General features: G+C 39.5%; 1 long non-coding RNA gene across 5 annotated transcripts; it reads left to right on the top strand.

Annotated features, from left to right (window-relative positions):
- The first annotated feature begins 1,302 nt into the window (after positions 1 to 1,302).
- LOC118928120 (uncharacterized) lies at positions 1,303 to 22,013 on the top strand. 5 transcript variants are annotated; one of them, XR_008992133.1, is made up of 9 exons: positions 1,324 to 1,431; positions 1,967 to 2,125; positions 3,607 to 3,689; positions 3,789 to 3,938; positions 5,264 to 5,328; positions 6,682 to 6,738; positions 6,981 to 7,105; positions 15,945 to 16,105; positions 21,152 to 22,013. It is a non-coding gene; the product is annotated as an uncharacterized LOC118928120 (long non-coding RNA). The 5 variants fall into 5 exon arrangements; XR_005031116.2 differs by lacking the exon at positions 1,967 to 2,125 and having other exon boundaries at positions 1,303 to 1,431; XR_008992132.1 differs by lacking the exon at positions 1,967 to 2,125 and having other exon boundaries at positions 1,320 to 1,678.
- Positions 22,014 to 22,743: the final 730 nt, after the last annotated feature.

Genomic DNA, 22,743 nt, shown 5'->3' with positions numbered 1-22,743 from the left:
TGAGGTCGGAAACGCACACCACCTGTCAACACCGTACACGCGTATTAATAATGGCGTCCCATCCCAACTACGCGCTCAACACGCACCCTCCACATAAAAGCAGCAGTGAATGTCTTTCAATGGGCATGATATGATGTGGAAGTGGAATATCTGACCACAAGATGGCAGTCTTACTCGTAGCTGAAAGTTTACTAGGAAATTTTGCAATGTTGCAAAAATACGTAATAAATTTAGGATTTTGTTATTTATGTAGCCAATATCAGGAATTATGTTTCAGGTCCTACCACATTTTGAACATAATTTTTTGGGGGGGGATTGCAGTTGTGTTTTTGATGTGTGGGCCATGTTGTAACTGAAGAATAAGACATGCTGAAAACGACAAAATGTTGCTGAAAGAAATTAGACAAATAAGTAGACATTGTGTGTTCATGGACTGGCAGACTTAAAACTGTTAAGATGTCAATACTCCCCAACAGATTCAGCCAGTTCGTCTCAAAATTCCAATTTTGGGGGCAGGAGAAAGGTGTAGAAAAATCTATTCTAAAATTCATATGGAATCCCAAGAGACCCGAACAGAAAATCCTTTTCCCACCCCCAGCTTTACTGAGCTATAATTGACATGTAACATTGTGTAAGTTAAAAAGAGAAAATGCGATTTGTGAAATGATTGCCATAATAATAACATCCATAACCTCACAAAATTATATTTTGTTATTGTGTGGTGAGAACTTTAGAGCTACTCTCAGCAAATTTCAAGTATGCAATTCTCTCACACGCACACACACACACCCTACTGCAAACAGTTAAGTAAAAGAACTATGGTTAGTTTTATTTTCTACGTAACTTCAGACTACAAATAAATTCCAGAGAGCAGAGACCCAGAGTGGGCTTCAAGCGAAAGGCAATCAGTCCCGGCTTTCAAAGCCCACCTCTCCACGGAGAGGTCGATAGGATCGGCTCCCTCCTAGAGTCGCTGGCTTCCGAGGACGAGCGAGGCCGGAAACTGCGGCAGGAATCCCGGGAAAAGGGGCTGTGTCATTTGACGGTTCGGATCGGGAGAATCCACAGTGGCGGGGGAGTTGCAATGGGCTGTCATGGACACTGTCAGAAGATGACAGAGTGACTCTCCAAGCCAGGAATAGAAACCAAAAAGGGGTAAGCTAATTTACTCAATGAATATTTGCTTATGAAATAATGCGTCTCCCTATTCTGCATCTCGGAGGAATTGGATTGGTCCAACCTCCTCCAGGGAGCAGTAGAGTGCGGTCCGTATAGAGAGTCCCTTCACGTAGGGCGTGTGGGAAAGCGTGTCGCGGGGAAAGCTGGGAAACTGTCGTCGGCCACCGTCTCGCTTACTTTTTAGCGGGCTTTGACCGTGGGTCGGAGCAACCTTGAGCGATGGAGCTGTTAACCAGAGTTGGGTCCTTCTCGGTGAGCACAGCCGGCGGGCTTGGGGAAGTGTTGGGGAGCCGTTTGTGAGCCGGCTGATACGTACCGGAGGCGCCTGGCTTGGCGTCCCCGGGCCTTCGCCTTGGGGCTGCCCTTAAGCTGAACCCTGCGGGCCAAGCGGGCGGCTGCTGGCTGGGTGGGTCGGGCTCTGGAGGCCCCTCTCGTGCTCTGAACGGAAGAAGCCGAACACCGGAAAACCTGAATAGATGGAAAGGGCTTGAGAGCGGAGGTGAGGCGGCTAGGTGGAGAGACCTCTGAAGGTCACTGCTGCACTTGGGTTCCGAAGCGATCGCGAGGAGGGGGCCGCCGGACCTAGCCCTCAACTCTTAGCCCATCCGCTGCGTCCTATGCTTCTGGGGCCGTTAGTTTCCCCAACGCTTAAGTGGGCTTATGATCAAAATTATAAGAAATGAGCTAAGGCCTGTATAGTAACCCTTACCACTATGTCTGGAACTTGATTATTATAACGGTGACCTCGCAGAATAATGTGTGCTTTCTCGATCACTTGTTCCTCTAGGGGGTCTCGGTGTGCTCTCAAGAACTACTTAAGGCTCCTCCTTCAAGCCCAAGTGAAACAAACATAGCTGCCACTTCGGGGAAATGCTGTAGATGTCAGCGTATGTTCTCGTGGAGTGGTGTTGATCAGAGGGAGATGGGGAACACTTAAAAATCTCAGGTAGACCAGTTTATCCCCCAGGGGATAGTTGGCGCTATCTGTAGACATTTTTGGTTATAACAACTTGGAGGGGTGGGGGTGTTGCTAAACATCATGCAGCGCATAAAGACAGCCCCCTACAAAAACGTCCCAAATGCCGATAGGTTACCTAGTAACCTGCCAGAGGGAGGTACAGAACAGGGAATGGAGTTTACCTGTACTTAATGTTGAAATAGATACGCTGTGGATGATACAAATGACTGTGATTTAGGCTGTAATTGTCTTGCCCTTCCTGGCCCACCTGGACAAAGTAATGGTTAATAACCTTTGAGAGAAGCCCAGTTAGACTGGCAAAAGATGGCAAAATTTCCTCAATTCCATCCATCCCCACCTTGCAGTAGAAAAAAAGACTCAAAGACAACAGGAGAGGACCAATGTAAAAAAATTGCAGTAAACTTGAAAGCAGTTGTTCATGTTTCTAATTATAACACTTAGTTCCCATAAGAAATTTATGCATATTTTATTAAATATTAAATAACCTAGTAATTGACAGTTATTAGGATAATTTTGCAGCTGGTTTGAGTGGGACAAATTACAGGAAGCACATAACCAATAAACTGTTACTGTTGAGGCACATTTGAAGGGAAATCACCTAAATTTCCCGTGGCAGTGGAACTAATGAGTATTCATACTTGAGCCGCTATACCCACATATCTAAATTGTACTTTTTAGCAGGTCAAAAGCTAAAGTCACAAGTAGGGTTGCAAATACCACACCTAGCAAAAGATGAAATTGATGATGATAAAGCAAAGCTGATTGTTATCTATAATTAAAACGTACTAACAGCAGTAAGAACTAGAAACCAGCTCAGTACAGCACTGATCTGAATGCACAACAAACAGCCCTGCTGGTCTCCACAGACTTAGGGGCACTGCAGCCTCTGAGGGGGGTTCCTCACCATCTTGGAAGTACCAAGCTCAATTAACTCTTAACATCTCCACGAGTAATCTCATGAACTTTAGGCACAATCAAAATGAATTCTGTGGCATCATTTTCACACACACACACACCCCAAAAGTAAAGTTACACATTTTGAACCCATTATTGGACATTTAAGAGGACCCTGTTACCCTTCCAATGACTTCCAGATTCTCCATAATCAAGAATCTGCTGTGAATGAAGCTATTTTAAATCTCAGGATAATGCAACTTTGCATTAGTCAGAGAAGGTAAAATCCCTGGTTGTATTGTCTCAGTGTAGCTTACAAGAGAGTGCAGATACTATGGGAAATACTGGGGGCTTGAAAAAATTTTTCTTGGTAGGCTTTGCCTTTCTTTAAAGGTTACTAAAAGAAGGAGGTGAAGTCATTGCAATTGGAGATACACTAAAAAGATGAGACTGAGCAGATAAGAGAATCAGTAATGCTAAAATCTATTAAGTGATGTGTATAGTATGTATTGTTCTTTTGAGAATTAAGTGTAACCTGTCTTTTTTGTGTTTAGAGATTTTATTCCCTCAAAGTTGCTCCCAAATTAAAGCCACGGTTGCCCCTTCAGGAGCACCTGCACATCCTCAGGACATTGAGGTTAGTCCCACTGAGCTGCTCACTGGAACCCATACATACCTTTCTGTCCTTGGTAGTAGTAAAGACATTAATCACATCTCTATTTTATTTTAAATATAGTTTACCAGATTACCAAACGGCTTAGTGATTGCTTCTCTGGAAAACTATGCTTCTTTGTCAAGAATTGGTTTGTTCATTAAAGCAGGCAGTAGATACGAGGACTCCAATAATTTGGGAACCTCTCATATGCTTCGTCTTGCATCCAGTTTGGTAAGCATCTGTACTACCTCACTATGTTTAGAAATGCTGTGGTATCTTGGTCCTACAGAAAAGAAAACTAAAGTCAACATCTGAGTATTAGTTTCTTGGAGCTGCCATGACAAATTACAGGCATACCCTGGAGATACCGCTTTATCGTGAGTCAAATGAATTTTTTGGTTTCCCAGTACATATACTATACTGTAGTCTGTTAAGTGTGTAATAGCATTGTGTCTGAAAAAACAATGTGCATATCCTAATTTAAAAATACTTTTTTACTAAAAATCGCTAACCATCATCTGAGCTTTCAGCAGGTCATAATCATAGATCACCATAACAAAAAATTAAAAATTGAAATATTGCAAGAATTAAGGTGAGACCAGGAGACACAGAGTGAGTAAATACTATTGGAAAATGGCCCTGTAAGACTTGATTGATGCAGGGTTGCCACAAACCTTCAATTTGTAAAAATATAATATCTATGATGTGCAGTAAGTGAGGTATGCCTGTGCTACAAGCTGAGCAACTTAAACAACAGAAATTTATCCTCTCACAATCCTAGAGAATAGAAGTCCAAGTCAGGATGTCAGTAGAGCCATGCTTCCTCTCAGGGCTCTAGGAAGACTTCCCTTGTCCCTTCTTAGCTTCTGATGGTTGCCGGCAGTGTTTCGTATTCCCTGGCTTATAGCTCTGCCGCTCTGACCTCTGCCTCTTTTGTCACATGGCCTTCTCTCTGTGTCTCTGTGTCCAGGTTTTCCTCTTATTTGATATTTCCAGTCACGTTAGCTGTAGGGCCTACTCTAATCCAGTATGACCTCATTTTAAATATTAGTATTTGCAAAGATTATTCCCAAAGAAGGTCACATTCACAGGTTCTGGGTGAGCGTGAGTTTGTTGTTACCAGTGCAGTCACCTAATAGGTGAAAAAACACAGAATATTTGCCACAGAGCAGCATTAAATTCATGTCCATCTGAATGTTAGTTCTAGAGTATAAGAAACCAGTAAAAAAAAAATTGAATTCTAAAAAAAAACTGCCATAAATTGAAAGAAATTAACACTTTCTTATATGCAAATCTCTTTCAGAATAAACTGGTGAATCCAGTACATTTGTATTTTTTAATGGAATATTTACTTAAACATACTTTATATAAAAATATATACTTAAGTTTTTTTGGTGCACTTTGTTTTGTAATTCTGAAACTAAGAAAGACCCACTATTTGGGTAAAGTCCCCTCTTGAATCTAATGACAATTAGACATGAGATTTTGATTCAGTGTGATGTTTGGCAAACTCATCATTAAAAAGCTACTAAAAACTATTGTTATTCTTTTTCCAGACTACAAAAGGAGCTTCATCTTTCAAGATAACCTGAGGAATTGAAGCAGTTGGTGGTAAATTAAGGTTTGTTGAAAATTACTAGTAGGAAATAAAGAGTGAAAACACCAGAGAATACTCAATTATAAGGGAATTTTCTTTTACAAAGGTGGTTAAGGGTTTCTTAAAGTAAGGCACAAGAAAGAAAAGATTGATGAATTTGACTATATCAAAATGTAAAACATCTCATGCCTTAAAGTAAAACTTTGACACGAAGTACATATTTGTAATATACATAACATGGAGAGGAATATTTGGAAAAATAAAGTACAAATTAGGAACAAAACAAAGAGAAAATGAGTGGACAAAGGTTAGGAATAGGCAATTCCCAGAAGAGGAAGCCAGAAACACATCTTTACTTATAATCAGCAGATCCACACCCATTAGATTTTTTTTCTATATCATGTTGGCAGTGTTAAGGGAGATGGAGAATGTCTCACATTGCCAGTGGGAGGATACTTCAGTAAACTACTTAGAAAAGAATCAAGGAGTAATACTGAAAATGAGCATATTCTATAACTTAGCAGTTTCTAATCTATGTGTACAAAGCTGATATAAAGACTGGAAACAATTTAAATGCCCGTCTTGAGGGAAAATGGATACAGTCATATGATGGGACTACTACACAGCAGTTAAGGAATAAACTAGATCTAAGTATCAGTGTAGCAGGCTTAAGAACAAAATGTTCTGTGGAAGAACAAGTTCTAAGATATTTTTAAGGTATGAGCATTTGTAATTTTTTAAATAAAGTAATAATATGTAATGCTTATAATTATGTTGTCTCTAGAGTGGAAGAGAGTAAAGGCATTAGCCTGGGAAGGAGACAAATCTTCAACTTTAGTTGCCATTTTGTTAAATTGTGGTAAAATGTACATAACATAAAATTCACCACTTTTAAGTGTACAGTTCTAGGTGTTAGTGGCAGTATGCAGCCATCACCATCCATCTCTAGAATGTTTTCATCTTCCCCAGCTAAAACTCTGTAGCTGTTAAACAGTAACTCCCCATTCCCTTCCTCGTCTGGCACCTGGCAACCACTCCATGTTCTGTCTATATGAATTTGACTACTCCAGGTATCTCGGGTGGAATCGTACAATATCTATCCTTTTATGTCTGACATCCCTTAGCATAACGTCTTCAAAATTCATCCATGTGTAAAAAGGATTTCCTTCCTTTTTAAGGTAGAATTATTTGCTTTTTATTTAAAAATTTTAAAAAATATTTTTAAAATTTTGTTGATGAATGTTTATTTTTGTTTTTATTATACTTTTTTATACTTCAGAATAATTTTTCCCAAAGGAATCAGTTGATTTAACAAAGATATAAAGGAAACTTGTTCTTCCGATTTAGACAATTCACTGTAATTTATTTCTGATTCAGTGTGACTTCAACAAGGGAAAACATGGCTTACACTGTGGAATGCCTGCGGGATGATATGTAAGTACCTGCATGTGATGAGGGCATCTGCTTTTAGAGAAACGCTAAACTGCTGAGTTCTGGTCCTTTTTAATGTGGCAGACTGATCTCTCACTTTGGTTTTGGATTATAATTTACAACTGCTTAGGACACTGTGCTTATAGTACAGCCTAAAGTTTAATATTGAGAGCATTACAGTTATGTGGAATGGATATTGGTTTAAAATTTTTGACTCGCAGCTCTTACCTTCATGTTTTCTGCAGTGATATCCTAATGGAGTTCCTTCTCAATGTTACCACGGCACCAGAATTTCGTCGTTGGGAAGTAGCTGCTATTCAGTCTCAGCTAAGGATCGACAAAGCTGTTGCTTTTCAGAATCCACAGGCTCGTAAGTGCGTTTTGAGATTACATTCAAAGATACTAGGTTTTTAAGGAGATTGATTTGTAAAAGAAAATAGCTGTTGAAATTTGTTGTTTCTAGACATTTATATTGTTGATTATTTTTCATCTTTGATAGTATGTAAACTGATTATAGAACCCTAAGTGTTTTTCATATTTCCCCTCTAGTGTTTTTTTTTTTTTTTAATCATTAATCTACAATTACATGAAGAACATTATGTTTACTAGGCTCCCCCCTTCACCAAGCCCCCCCCACAAACCCCATTGCAGTCACTGTCCGTCAGCGTAGTAAGATGCTGTAGAATCACTACTTGTCTTCTCTGTGTTGCGCAGCCCTCCCCGTGCCCCCCACGCACTATACATGCTAATCGTAATGCCCTCTTTCTTTTCTTTTTCCCTGCCCTTATCCCTCCCTTCCCACCCATCCTCCCCAGTCCCTTTCCCTTTGTTAACTATTACTCCTTTCTTGGGTTCTGTGATTCTGCTGTTTTGTTCCTTCAGTTTTTCTTTGTTCTTATACTCTACGTATGAGGGAAATCATTTGGTACTTGTCTTTCTCCGCCTGGCTTGTTTCACTGAGCATAATACCCTCTAGCTCCATCCATGTTGTTGCAAATGGTAGGATTTGTTTTCTTCTTATGGTTGAATAATATTCCATTGTGTATATGTACCACATCTTCTTTATCCATTCATCTACTGATGGACACTTAGGTTGCTTCCATTTTTGGCTATTGTAAATAGTGCTGCGATAAACATAGGGGTGCATCTGTCTTTTTCAAACTGGGATGCTGTATTCTTAGGAAAATTCCTAGAAGTGGAATTCCTGGGTCAAATGGTATTTCTATTTTGAGCTTTTTCAGGAACCTCCATATTGCTTTCCACAATGGTTGAATGAATTTACATTCCCACCAGCAGTGTAGGAGGGTTCCCCTTTCTCTACAACCTTGCCAACATTTGTTGTTTGTCTTTTGGATGGTGGCGATCCTTACTTGTGTGAGGTGATACCTCATTGTGGTTTTAATTTGCGTTTCTCTGATGTTGGAACATCTTTTCGTGTGTCTGTTGGCCATCTGAATTTCTTCTTTGGAAAACTGTCTGTTCAGCTCCTGTGCCCATTTTTTAATTGGATTATTTGCTTTATATTTGTTGAGGTGCGTGAGCTCTTTATATATTTTGGATGTCAAGCCTTTATCGGGTCTGTCATTTATGAATATATTCTCCCATACTGTAGTATGCCTTTTTGTTCTATTGATGGTGTCCTTTGCTGTACAGAAGCTTTTCATCTTGATATAGTCCCACTTGTTCATTTTTGCTTTTGTTTCCCTTGCCTGGGGAGATATGTTCATGAAGAATTCACTAATGTTTATGTCCAAGAGATTTTTGCCTATGTTTTTTTCTAAGAGTTTTATGGTTTTATGACTTACATTCAGGGTCTTTGATCCATTTCTAATTTACTTTTGTGTATGGGGTTAGACAATGGTCCAGTTTCATTCTCTTACATGTAGCTGTCCAGTTTTGCCAACAGCACCTGTTGAAGAGACTGTCATCTCCCCATTTTATGTCCGTGACTCCTTTATTGTATATTAATTGACCATGTATGTTTGGGTTAATGTCTGGAGTCTCTGTTCTGTTCCACTGGTCTGTGGCTCTGTTCTTGTGCCAGTACCAAATTGTCTTGATTACTGAGGCTTTGTAGTAGAGCTTGAAGTTGGGGAGTGAGATCCCCCCCCTTTATTCATCCTTCTCAGAATTGCTTTGGCTATTCAGGGTCTTTGGTGTTTCCACATGAATTTTTGAACTATTTGTTCCAGTTTGTTGAAGAATGCTGTTGATAATTTGATAGGGATTGCGTTGAATCTGTAGATTGCTTTGAGCAGGATGGCCATTTTGACGATATTAATTCTTCCTAGCCAAGAGCATGGGATGAGTTTCCATTTGTTAGTGTCCTCTTTAATTTCTCTTAAGAGTGTCTTGTAGTTTTCATGGTATAGGTCTTTCACTTCTTGGTTAGGTTTATTCCTAGGTATTTTATTCTTCTTGATGCAATTGTGAATGGAATTGTTTTCCTGATTTCTCTTTCTATTAGTTCATTGTTACTGTATAGGAAAGCCACAGATTTATGTGTATTAATTTTGTATCCTGCAACTTTGCTGAATTCAGATATTAGTTCTAGTAGTTTTGGAGTGGAGTCCTAGGGTTTTTTATGTACAATATCATGTCATGTACAAATAGTGACAGTTTGACTTCTTTACCAACCTGGATTCCTTGTATTTCTTTGTTTTGTCTAATTGCTGTGGCTAGGACCTCCAGTACTATGTTGAATAACAATGGGTAGAGCGGGCATCCTTATCTTGTTCCCAATCTTAGAGGAAAAGCTTTTAGCTTCTCACTGTTCAGTATGATGTTGGCTGTCAGTTTATCATATATGGCCTTTATTATGTTGAGGTACTTGCCCTCTGTACCCGTTTTGTTGAGAGTTTTTATCATGTATGGATGTTGAATTTTGTCAAATGCTTTTTCAGCGTCTATGGAGATGATCATGTGATTTTTGTCCTTCTTTTTGTTTATGTGGTGGATGATGTTGATGGATTTTCAAATGTTGTACCATCCTTGTATCCCTGAGATGAATCCCACTTGATCATGGTGTATGATCCTCTTGATGTATTTTTGAATTCGGTTTGCTAATGTTTTATTGAGTATTTTTGCATCTATGTTCATCAGGGATATTGGTCTCTAATTTTCTTTTTTGGTGGGATCTTTGCCTGGTTTTGGTATTAGGGTGATGCTGGCTTCATAGAATGAGTTTGGGAGTATTCCCTCCTCTTGTTTTTTGGAAAACTTTAAAGAAAATGGGTATTATGTCTTTTCTGTATGTCTGTAAAATTCTGCGGTAAATCCATCTGGCCTGGGGGTTTTGCTCTTGTGTAGTTTTTTTATTACTGCCTCAGTTTAGTTGCTGGTAATTGGTCTGTTTAGATTTTCTGTTTCTTCCTTGGTCAGTCTTGGAAGGTTGTATTTTTCTAGGAAGTTGTCCATTTCTTCTAGGTTTTCCAGCTTGTTAGCATATAGGTTTTCATAGTATTCTCTAATAATTCGTTGTATTTCTGTGGGGTCCATCGTGATTTTTCCTTTCTCATTTCTGATTCTGTTGATGTGTGTTGATTTTCTTTTTCTCTTAATAAGTCTAGCTGGGGGCTTATCTATTTTGTTAATTTTCTCAAAGTACCAGCTCTTGGTTTCATTGATTTTTTTCTGTTTTATTCTTCTCTATTTTATTTATTTCTTCTCTGATCTTTATCATGTCCCTCCTTTTGCTTTTAGGTCTCATTTGTCCTTCTTTTTCCAATTTCCATAATTGTGACTTTAGACTATTCATTTGGGATTGTTCTTCCTTCTTTAAATATGCCTGGATTGCTATATACTTTCCTCTTAAAACTGCTTTTGCTGCGTCTCACAGAAGTTGGGGATTTGTGTTGTTATCATTTTTTCCGTATATTGCTTGATCTCTATTTTAATTTGGTCGTTGATCCATTGATTATTTAGGAGTATGTTGTTAAGCCTCCATGTGTTTGTGAGCCTTTTTGCTTTCTTTGTACAATTTATTTCTAGTTTTATACCTTTGTGGTCTGAGAAGTTTATTGGTAGAATTTCAATCTTGAATTTACTGAGGCTCTGTTTGTGGCCTAATATGTGGTCTATTCTGGAGAATGTTCCATGTGAACTTGAGAAGAATGTGTATCCTGTTGCTTTTGGGTGCAGAGATTATAGATGTCTGTTAGGTCCATCTGTTCTAGTGTGTTGTTTAGTGCCTCTGTGTCCTTACTTTTTTTCTGTCTGGTGGATCTGTCCTTTGGAGTGAGTGGTATGTTGAAGTCTCCTAAAATGAATGCATTGCATTGTATTTCCTCCTTTAATTCAGTTAGTATTTGTTTCACATATGTTGGTGCTCCTGTATTGGGTGCATATATATTTATAATGGTTATATCCTCTTGTTGGACTGATCCCTTTATCATTATGTAATGTCCTTCTTTATCTCTTGTGACTTTCTTTGTTTTGAAGTCTATTTTTTCTGATACTAGTACTGCAACACCTGCTTTTTTCTCCCTGTTGTTTGCATGAAATATCTTTTTCCATCCCTTGACTTTTAGTCTGTGCATGTCTTTGGGTTTGAGGTGTCTCTTGTAAGCAGCATATAGATGGGTCTTCCTTTTTTATCCATTCTGTTAGTCTGTGTCTTCTGATTGGTGCATTCAGTCCATTTACATTTAGGGTGATTATTGAAAGATATGTACTTATTGCCATTGCAGGCTTTAGGTTCGTGGTTACCAAAGGTTCAAGGTTAGCTTCTTTACTATCTTACTGTCTAACTTAACTCTCTTATTAAGCTATTATAAACACAGTCTGATGATTCTTTATTTCTCTCCTTTCTTACTCCTCCTCCATTCTCTATATGTTAGGTGTTTTATTTTGTGCTCTTTTGTGTTTCCTTTGACTGCTTTTGTGAGTAGTTGATTTTATTTTTTGCCTTTAGTTAGTATTTGGTTGGTCTGCTTTCTTTGCTGTGATCTTATTTTCTCTGTTGACATCTATTTAGCCTTAGGAGTGCTTCCATAGTAGAGCAGTCCCTCTAGCATACCCTGTAGAGAAGGTTTGTGGGAGCCAAATTCCCTCAACTTTTGCTTATCTGGGAATTGTTTAATCCCTCCTTCATATTTAAATGATAATCGTGCTGGATACAGTATTATTGGTTCAAGGCCCTTCTGTTTCATTGCATTAAATATATCATGCCATTCTCTTCTGGCCTGTAAGGTTTCTGTTGAGAAGTCTGATAGCCTGATGGGTTTTCCTTTTAGGTGACCTTTTTTCTCTCTCTAGCTGCCTTTAATACTCTGTCCTTGTCCTTAATCTTTGCCATTGTAATTATTATGTGTCTTGGTGTTGTCCTCCTTGGGTCCCTTGTGTTGGGAGATCTGTGGGCTTCCATGTTCTGAGAGACTATTTCCTCCCCCAGTCTGGGGAAGTTTTCAGCAATTATTTCTTCAAATATACTTTCTATCCCTTTTGTTCTCTCTTCTTCTTCTGGTACCCCTATAATGCAGATGTTGTTCTGTTTGGATTGGTCACACAGTTCTCTTAATATTCTTTCTTTCCTGGAGATCCTTTTATCTCGCTCTGCGTCCGCTTCTCTGCGTTCCTGTTCTCTGATTTCTATTCCATCAATGGCCTCTTGCATCTCGTCCATTCTGCTTTTAAGTCCTTCCAGAGATTGTTTTATTTCTGTATTCTCCCTCCCAACTTTATCCATTAAGTCTTGCATTTTTCTCTGCAACTCCATCAGCATGGTTATGACCTTTATTTTGAATTCTTTTTCAGGAAGATTGGTTAAATCTATATCCCCAGGTTCCCTCTCAGGCGATATCTGGGATGTTCTTGTCTGTATTAAATTCTTCTGTCTTTTCATGGCAATAGAGGTAGTTGTAGGCAGTTGGCGTGTGTGTCAGCTGGGAGAACAAAGTCCCTTCTTGCTTGCCTGTTGCCTTCCCTTACTGGCTTTGTGCTGGGCAGCTGCGTGCTGACAGGGCCTCTTAGTGTGGCCCGGGCGGCTGCTGTGGGCGTAGCTGCCCTCAGGCTGCTGCCCCGCTGTGGAGGGGCCATGCCGGAGGGGGAACTGGCGGGAGGCTGTTTATCGCCATGAGGGGCCTCAGAGCTGCAGTGCCACCCAGGGTGTTAGAGCGCCCGTAGTTCCCCAGGATTCCCAGCGGCTGGGCTAAGTGTGCCGGGATGCTTCTGTCCAGCTGTGAGGCTCCTGTCCCTTTAAGACTTTCAAAAAGCACTGTTTTGTCCCAGGGGCACCAGCTGCGGGGACCCGCTCGCAGGTTTTACTGTTCTGTTTCCCTAGTATCCAACACACCATGCACTGTCTGTCTGCGCTCCCGGTGTGGATGACTAGGGCTGGGTATTTAGTAGTCCTGGGTTCCCTTTCCCTTCCCACTCTGACTCCTCTCCTCCTGCCGGGGAGCTGGGGTCAGGGGCGCTCGGGTCCTGCCAGGCCGCAGCTTGTATCTTACCCCCTTTGTGAGGCACTGGGATCTCGCAGGGGTAGATGTAGCCTGGCTGTTGTACTGTATCTTCTGGTCTCTCTTTTAGGAATAGTTGTATTTGTTGTATTTTCAAAAATATATATGGTTTTGGGAGGAGATTTCCACTGCCCTACTCACACTGCCATCTTGGCTCCTCTCCTTCCATGCCATGTTCTTTTACCTGGGGAAGATGCCTCTGTATTATTTTTTAGGGCCTCAGAGGCTGGCCCGGTTGGAAGTTAAAAACTGAGACTCATTGATAGGATTATCATCTTCATCAAATTTTGAACAACACTCATTAGACCAATGCCTCCCTTTTCTACATTTTGGGCAAACAGGTGGCAGTTTATTTTTGACATTTAACTCTTTTGCTCTCTTTTGTGATCTGCAGTTCCTTTTCATATGTCTTTGTTTGCCACAGCCAAAACATTTCAGATTTCTTAAATTTCCTCTTGACCCTTGACCTTCCCTTCGTAGCGGTTGCTAGTAAGTTAGCTTGATATGTAGGAGAACCCACATGAGCACAAGCCTTAATATAATCTTCCATTCCAGCTCCCGCAGCTTTTAAGGGTTGAATAACTCTTTGGCATTCTGTATCAGCATTATCATAAGATAGTATTTGCAACAACATTTCTCTTAAATCTGGATGGGCTATGGTCCTTCTCAAATTATCTTGTAATCTCGCAATAAAGTCAACATATGGTTCATTAAGTCCCTGTTTAAGCTTACTGAACGGTAAAGTGGGCTTTCCAGCTGCTTTAATCTTTTCCCAAGCTTCCAGACAATACAGATGTACTTGTGTTACTGCTGTGTCCTCATACCCAGCTTGTCTCTCTAACTGCAGCCAATCTCCTTGTCCTGTCAGTTGTTCAGCAGTTATAAGAATCAGAGGATTGGCATGCTGATTTCTCAAAGCTTGTGCTTTTGCTTCCTCATACCACCCTGCTTTGAATTGTAAAAATTCAAAAGAGCTTAAACAGGTACTAGCTAATAAGTCCCAATCATGAGGAATCATCCTTTCTTGTTCCATTAACCCTCTCAAGAGACCCACAACGTATGGTGAATTAGTGCCATAAGTAGAAATGGCTAGTTTGAAATCTTTTAATGTCTTATAAGGATTAGGCATATAAAGTGCTCTGACTCCACCTTGTGGAAAATCGGCATCTTCACCTGGCCCAAAAGGGGTTAAGTTAACTGGTGCTAAGGGTGCCAAATAAGCATCTGTATCACCATCTCTCCAGGCTTTGCATATTCCTGCCACAAAGGCAGACACTGCAGGGGCAGAGGCTGAGAATTTTTTATGATGAGAGAGATAGAACAGGACTTTCATCATCGCTGTCTGAGGAGGGAGGCGATGAAGAGGAGTCAAAAGAATGTGGAGATGAGGAACATTTACTTGATTTTGCCACATCATCGAAGAGTTCTCTCTCTTGTTCCTGTGCATCAGATTTAGTCTCAGACAGTGGGGGAGTCTGCAAAGGCTGCAAGGCGAAAGCAATCAGATTACATAAAGACCAGACAGGCACAGGGATTACATCCCCCTGTCTGTGAGCCTTTTTAAAGTCTCTTAATACATTATTCCAATCAGTCTGTTTAAGGGTCACCTGTGGTGGCAGTCAATAACAATGCTTCTTAATATATTTATAAAGCTGAGCAAAATCTCTTTTAGAAGTTTTCACTCCTGATGTTTTTAGGAGGGCACAGAGCAATTTTAAATAATCCTCTGGTTTAGCTGTTTTGGTTTCAGTTTGGCCCATTATAGTGTCCCTGACGTCTCGATCTTATCCCTACACACGATTTCTCAGGAGTCTTACCGGATAGAAAATCTTCGGAGCCTGTCTGCTCTGCTTTTCAAGGGTCGCCCAAGCAGAGCTTCCCCGCTCTGGGTTTCAAATGTCGCCGTTCTGAGTCTCAATGGTCTTTGTTCTGAGATTCAACCGTCCCTGTTCGGGAGCCACTTGTCAGTCCCCTCCCTGCTTCTGACCCACGGACAAGATAGGAGACACAATGAGATATCGAAGATTTGAAAGGCCAGCCAGGGGACTCAAGGAGTAACAGCTCAAGAGCAATGCCGAAAAGGCACTCCTCATATTTATTGAGTAAATGAACTTACAATGAACTCAAACATCATTCTCCGGCCTTGAGTCTAGCCCAAGGACGCAACGCTTCTCAAGGATACCAAAACTGTGTGAAGGCGGCTCCGAGCCATGAGAACTGCTTTGGTTCTCATCACTCAGCCCTTGATTACACATCAACAGAATGTGTGGGAAAAACAATCAAGTCATGTGTGCTTATGCATTTGATTTCTACCTTATGTGAATTATGTATTAACCCCATCAATCCCACACACATCTCTTGATTTAGTTTAAAAATGAACATATATGAATTCTCAGAGATTATTTTATTAAGAAAGTTATGAAAAGAATATGGGGGTTGAAGTCAGAACTCAGTTCCAATTCTGGCTGTGTCGTTTACCAGCCATGTGGTTCTGGACATGTTAGTTGGCCTTTTTGAGCTTTATCTTTATATATAGGATATAAATGAGGATACCTCCTACCCTTCAAGGCACCTGTAAGAGTTAATATATCTGAAACACCACAGTACACGTGGTAGCTATTGTTGTTAAGGACAAAATAGAGTCATTTCATCACATTGGATACATGGAACATAATGTTTTTAGGAGGGCATGGAGCTTATTTATCCATCATATAGTCACTGAAAGGAATCTGACTTTTTTTTAAAACTAAGGTATATCACTGTTTTAGACCTGGTTCTCTGTGTCATTTTTACCATATACACTGTATACTTACCTGGATTGCTGCCTTCTTCCACACTACTGCACTAAGAGAAAAGAGTACCAGACAACCTATCCAAATGTTTATATGCAAGTGCTGTTCTTCATATCAAAGGTAACATATACCAGGGAATTTTCCAGTAATGATGACATTATACTAAACTAATACCATTCTGTCAAACTTCTTACTCTAGCTAGGTGGATTATGGATATAGTCAGTAGCCCCAAGAGTAGATTTTCCCCCAACTGGCTAAGTATCAATGAGGTCATTAATTGAACCTCATTAATTGAACTCAGTAACTAAGTGTAGACAAGTATTCTAAAAGTAAAGGATGATTGATAATCACAGGTAGCCTAGAAGATGATGTTAAAATCCTATTCATTTGCTTATTAGGATGCATAAAATGAGAAACTACATATTTTGTCCTGTACATAAAATAATTACTTTGAAGTTAAATTTAAATTTTTTAAAAAAGTAATGAATTACTTAGGAACCATAACAAGGAATCTTATTTAAAACATATAGACAGTAATATATCAGCACGTTAAGTCACCTTTAGGACTCCTAGGTAAGATTCAGTGGGTTAGAATAAGAAGACAAACTCGTGTGTTGAAATGCTGATATAGAACTAATCCCCAGAGCTTTAGAAGACTGTTTCTAGTATGTGCCTACTTAGCTACAATCCAGTAGGTAGCTGTCATCCAGTAACCATTTAGAATCACACCAGTAGCTCGTAAAAGATTTCTGCTTTAAGTGGACCACCCTGTATTTAAGATTTGATTTCCTTCAATGTGAATATCTTCATAGTTACTAGGAAAGTGGGTACATTATGGGTTTTCCTCCTTTGCTATTTATTTTATTTTTTGTGTCTGTAAGTTGTCGGCCAGTGCTTTTGTTCTCTCTGTTAGCCTAAAGTTAAAATATTGTATCCCTTATACATCACTTTCTACTGCCCTTCCTCTTGGCAAATCCCCAACTTGTCCATTCAAGCAGTTTTGTACTCAGATGAAAAAGTCTGAGGTGCAGATGTCATCAGCTATTCCAAATGATCAAAGACACTGGTGCAGTTCAGATTTTTCTGATATCCCATTAAATACCAACCATAGCCCTTTACTGTGCTCAGCTTCTGTTTCTCTGAGCTGCAGTTTTTACTGAGTTTTTAGAACTTCCAGTTCTCTAACTAGGAGGACTTACTTTTGACCTGTTATTGTTGTAGGCTACAGAGGCGTTTATTCCTTTTCTGTGAATCTGTTCTCTTATATACATTCCAAAAATTACTTAGTGATTCTGCTTTGTTGTTGATATCCTTGTCATTTTTCCCATGCTGTTAGAGAGTTTTATATATATAGTTACGTCATTTCAGTGGGATTTGGAAAAGAGTAAATTCACTCACTTTACTTTCTGAAGGTGTTTAATAAATGTTAATTGAATGAGAGGAATCGGTAGTGCAGTTGATTTGATCTAAATAGTAACAAGTATTTGTGAGAAACTTAGTCCATGTTCACTTACTGTCTTTTAAATATTTATAATGAGAGAGTATGATAATTTTCCTAAGATGACATCTTTTTCTAGGTAAGTCAGAAATGGTTTAAATTCCGTAATCCCCATATGGCCTAACCATATGTGTAATCAGTTGGAGTGCAGGAGACATAATGAAGTGTCTAAGAGCAAGGTTCTGGAGCCTGGGTTCAGATTCTGCCTATTCCACTTACTGGCAGTATGGTCTTGGCCAACATACTGGAGAAGTCTGTTAGAGGATGAAAGCATTCACTGTATAAAGTACTAAAGGGCTTGGCACATAGTACTATGTAGGCAGCTATCTTAAAATTGATCATAAGTACTGTGTAGTTTAAGGTCATAAATATAAATATTACCATCCTGGAATATACATTTTGGCCAAATTGGCCAGAGTTTTTACCTTACATAATGAATATTCCTGTAATAACATGGGAAGAGAACCGTGTGTGTTTTACATATTTCAAAAAATTTTAAATAGGAAGAAAGCAAGACCTAATTGAATACAAATTGAAACCTATGAGCCTGTGTACCAAATTGATAATGCAACTAACTACCAAGGGAAAATAAGTAACTTTTGAACACAGTATTTTGTGCTCCCTTAATGGGGTATAGCCTGAGAACAGCAAAGAAATACTGAGCTTAGTAGGCAGCAAACCCCCTACAGTAGCTCTTCATGTGAAATGTTATTCCCATTTTGCTGATGGGGAAACATATTCAGAGAGGAGAGTGATTTGCTTGGCATCTAAGTAGGTGGTGGAGCTGGATTCAAAACTTGTTCTCTGGTCTTGATAGCACACTGTTCTGTTGTTTTTTATAGTGTGCCACTCCAGTGAGTTCCTATGCTACCATCCTGATTCCTTTAGTACCTACTTCCTTTTCTTTTATTGGCATCAGCTGTGATTATTAATCATGACTACCTCTCTGAAATCTGCCTTAACTAAATTAAAGGGTATGTGACTCTTCCCATGCTTTTCTTTACAAATTCTAATACGACCTGACAGATTTTTCTCTTGATTCTCATTTCTCCTATTTCACCAATAACTAGTTTCCTGAATTGTAGCTAGTGTCAAAGTCATGGTTACTTATAGATATAGTCTATTGATGACAGCCTGGAAGTTGTACATGAGAGAGCTGCATTCTTAAAGACATTCATCTCTTTCTGATTTTATAATATCTGTGGTGACTTGGTGGAGAGACATGTAGGAGGAGAGTGATAAAGAATGCATTTGTTACAGGAGAGATAGTAGAAACAAGTATTACCTTGTAAATGGTGCTTTTGAAATGATTCATTCATTAAGGAAGGCAAATAAAAATAGCAATGAAACAAAGATAATAATAACTGGTTGTTAAATGAACTCTTATGTCCTTTGAAAAGGGTATGATTAAGGAAGAAAATATGTAAATAACTTTAGTACCCAAGCTGGTGTTTGAGATTCTGCTCAGTAAAAATGATGGAATTAAACTGCGCAAGGATTTATTTGGTTCTTGCTTAATTTGTGTTATAAATCTCCAAACTTTTTTACTTACAACATTTGAAGACACCCTTCTTGCATTAGCAGAATCAAAATGGAATTCTATTTTTAAATCACTCTTAAACTATCTTTAAAGTGTGTGGCTTTAAAATGTAGTTTTATATAATGTATTAGAAAAATTGTCCAAAGATCTAGGCCCAAACTTTCAATATAATTTTAAAAGGAGATAAAGCTGACAGTCACATTAATTTGAAGAATTGCTTTTTATCAGAATTAAGAATGTAAAATAGTTTTATAGGCTTTTATTAGATTAACTGAGTTTCTAAACACCTGGAGAAAATTATTTTAGCATTTCCTGTCCAAAATAGCTGTTTGTAGGGAATGTGCCCCTTATCTGTGCAAGTCAGTGTCTGTGAAATCTCTTTGATGAGGTTTCTAAGGTTTGATTTCTCTGGACAAACATTCAAGAAAAATTTAACTGTTCTATAAATATATTCCTACATAGTAAACTTAGAGCATAGCTGTGGAATCATACCTGGTTCATATTCTACCTCCCTCCAGTTTTTTCTAGGTGCTACCTAGTCATTAGCCTGTTACTCAGTTTCCTCATTGGATTGTTTTGAAAATTAAATGAGCATATGTAAATTAATCCCATAACTGGCACCAAGTAAGCATCCAGAATATAGTGGCAGCTGTTACTATTTATACTTTCAGCTCCAGATTTATAAGTGATGGAGAAACAAAACATATTATGTGTGACCTGGGTGAAATGTGTGGGAGCCAGATCTCAGGGAAACCAGTTTATCACAGAGGCACGGTTTTTGCTGAAGTCATTTCACCCTAGGCTACTGGGCCCAAATAATGGCTTTGACAAGATGTTGATGCTTGGGAAAAATGAGTGTGTTTGCAATTTTTTCCATTTCTTGTGTTTTGACTCTCTTTTTAATTCATCTTTGCCCTTTCATCCCCCACGTACCAACTATGGGCATTTATTTACAACCAAGTAAATGTCTAACAATAAGGTACCAGATGGAACAGTCTACATATCCAATAATCAAAGATAAATTACCCCTGGCTCTCTTTTCATGCTAATCTATCTGCTTTAAACGAGCTCTCACGGCCACATTCCCTGATTTGTTTCCCCAGGCTCACCATTTATGGACTCATGTTCCCTCTTGTGCAAACCTTTCCCCACAGCTTGACGGTCTGAGAAGTTTGTCAGAACAGGGATGTTTGAAGAAACACTAGCTTCAACGTGACTTCCTGCAATCAACACATAGAGTTATAGATCTGGGCAGAGGATTAAGCAAAGATTTGTTTAGAATCTTATGAGCTAGCTATCTTGTCCACTCGGGCAGCTGTAACCAAGCACCACAGCCTGGGTAGCTTAGGAACCACAGACATTTACTTCTGACAACTCTGCAACTCCACTTCCGAGATCAGGGTGCCAGCAAGGCCAGGTTCTGGGGAAGACCCTCTTCTGGGATGCAGACGGCCAACCTCTTGCTACGCCCTCACGTGGTGGGAGAAGCCAGCCAGCAACCTGGAGTTTATAAGGGCGCTAACCTCATTCATGAGGGCCCCTATGACCTGATCACCTCCCAAAGGCCCCACCTCTTGTAATACCTTCACTTTTAGGGGGCAGGATTTTAACGTAGGAATTTGGGGGGACACAAACATTCAGACAATAGCCCGAGGACTAGGACAAATTTAAGACTAAGCATTGTGGCCAAACATAGGATCCAGGGTTATGATTAGGGGTTCAGGCATCTGGTCTCATGGTTCGTGATACGGACATGTTACTGATGTTTGTGGTATGGTTAGAAGTTCAGATTTTAAGGAGCCCAAAAGGACCAACGTGTGCAAAAGTCTAAAGCAGCATTTTCCGAGTGTGCTGTGCTCCCTGAGAAGAATCACCTGGAGTCCCTATTAGAATGCAGACTGCTGGGTCTGACCTTAGGCATGTTAAGTAATTTTGGGAGTCAGGGTCACCAAAGCCCAAGAATCACAACTGAAAATGAATTGGAGTTTAGGATAAAGGATTAGAGAGCAAACGGGACTTACAAGTTGGTCTAAACATTAACTAGAATTGCCCAAAAACGTGAATAAGCTTTATATCTGGAGAGTTGCCTCCTTGAAATCTGACATCCTCTTTTTTCCTTATCTCCAGATCACTGAGCCCTGGGAAGATGCAAATTTTCAGCAGGAAATCAATCAAGATGCTGATGGGAGGAAGAGAGAGGCCTCCTGGGAGGAAAATCTTCTAGAATGAGATGGAACGTCATGTCATGCTCCTGGGATCTGAAGGTACCCAGGAGTCTGTGGAGAATAAAAAGGAACCAGAGTTTTTCCAGATTCTGTCCCTTCCTAAGGCACTACCTGAATTTTCAGATGGTTTAATTCAAATCTCCCCTGAGGTAGAAGTTGGAGGTCCTGGTTTTTCATGCATTTGGTTGCCACAATCTAGAACCATTTGAAACTGGGTTAAGAGACTCAGATTGGGAGGGAACTATTTTAACAAGATGAAATTAGAGCCATAGGATTGTAATAGATAGCCTATCATATGCCAAAAACAGCACACATTTTGTAAATGTTTATTTTGAACATGTTACCTGAAGAATTATATTTATTTTTATATTCTCTACTTACACACTTATTTTAAATAGTTTTGAAAGAGTCATGATTTGAAAAGATGCTGTTCTTACAAAGTTTTGTGATAAACAATTGTCACTGTTACATATACATACATAAAGTTTTTGTTTCCATTTTGCAGGAGAGGTTTCTGTGTTTTTTTCTCTTATATTTACATAATATATCATTTATGCTTACAGCGAGGTGGGTAGTTCTCTCAAGTTCCTGTAAATACATATTTTTATGTTTAGTCTTCATTATTAATTTGTAAGAATTCAGTTGTACTTTTTTAAAACTTGCCTTGAAGACTTGTTTGTATGTTGTTTTACATTATGAAAGAGGGTCATGCAGAGCATCTGCGGGGAAATGTAATAAAGCTGGGAGTCTTCTCAACATCATAATGTGTGTGGCTGTCCTGGGCTGGCGTACCTGTTCACTGTCAAATGGTACTGTTGCTTCATGGAGGGGTCATGACTATTCAAAAAACATCTTAATTCTGGAAAATAATTCCTGACTCAATTTTTTACGTAGAAAAACCAATGGAAGGTAAAGTAGATATTAGGAGAGAGCCTTAAAGCAGAAAACGAGAACATATTGAGGGAGAAAGGTGGGGAGTAGAGAAGAGGAAGAAAGTGCACTGGGTACGTAGATAATAATCCAAAATTCAAAATGAAGGAAAAGTGACTCAACAAAACACACTCCTGGAAACAGTCCATGCAAAGCAGACCCACAGATGCAAGGAAATGCACACAGCACTCGCTACTTTAATCATGATGGGACTTCCTGTCACAACCTCCAATTCCAGTCTTATGTGGTAGAATGTGTGTTTACGTAGGAAAAAGTAAAAGGAAATGAGGGTGCTGGGGAAATTTCTGAGACAAGAAGATAGGAAGAGCTAAAGTTGTTGAGTAATTTAGATGTGGAGAAGAGAAAGCTGGTGACATGAATACGTGGAGGAAAGCATCTTGGAGATGGGAGCATCAGAGGACTGGACAGTCCCAAATACCAGGCTTCTGTGTCCTCAGAATGCACCTCCTTCCTGGCACATAGATGTGTATCACCCACCAGGAAGCTCACCTGAGTTTCAGTGGCCAGACGTTTTATTAGGGTTTCCCTGTGTACGTGGGATTG

The sequence above is a fragment of the Manis pentadactyla genome, chromosome 10 (genome assembly GCF_030020395.1).
Source record: "Manis pentadactyla isolate mManPen7 chromosome 10, mManPen7.hap1, whole genome shotgun sequence".
Classification (NCBI taxonomy): Eukaryota; Metazoa; Chordata; class Mammalia; order Pholidota; family Manidae; genus Manis; species Manis pentadactyla.
Note: the sequence above shows the minus strand (reverse complement) of the source record. Positions and strands in the feature narration are given on the sequence as shown.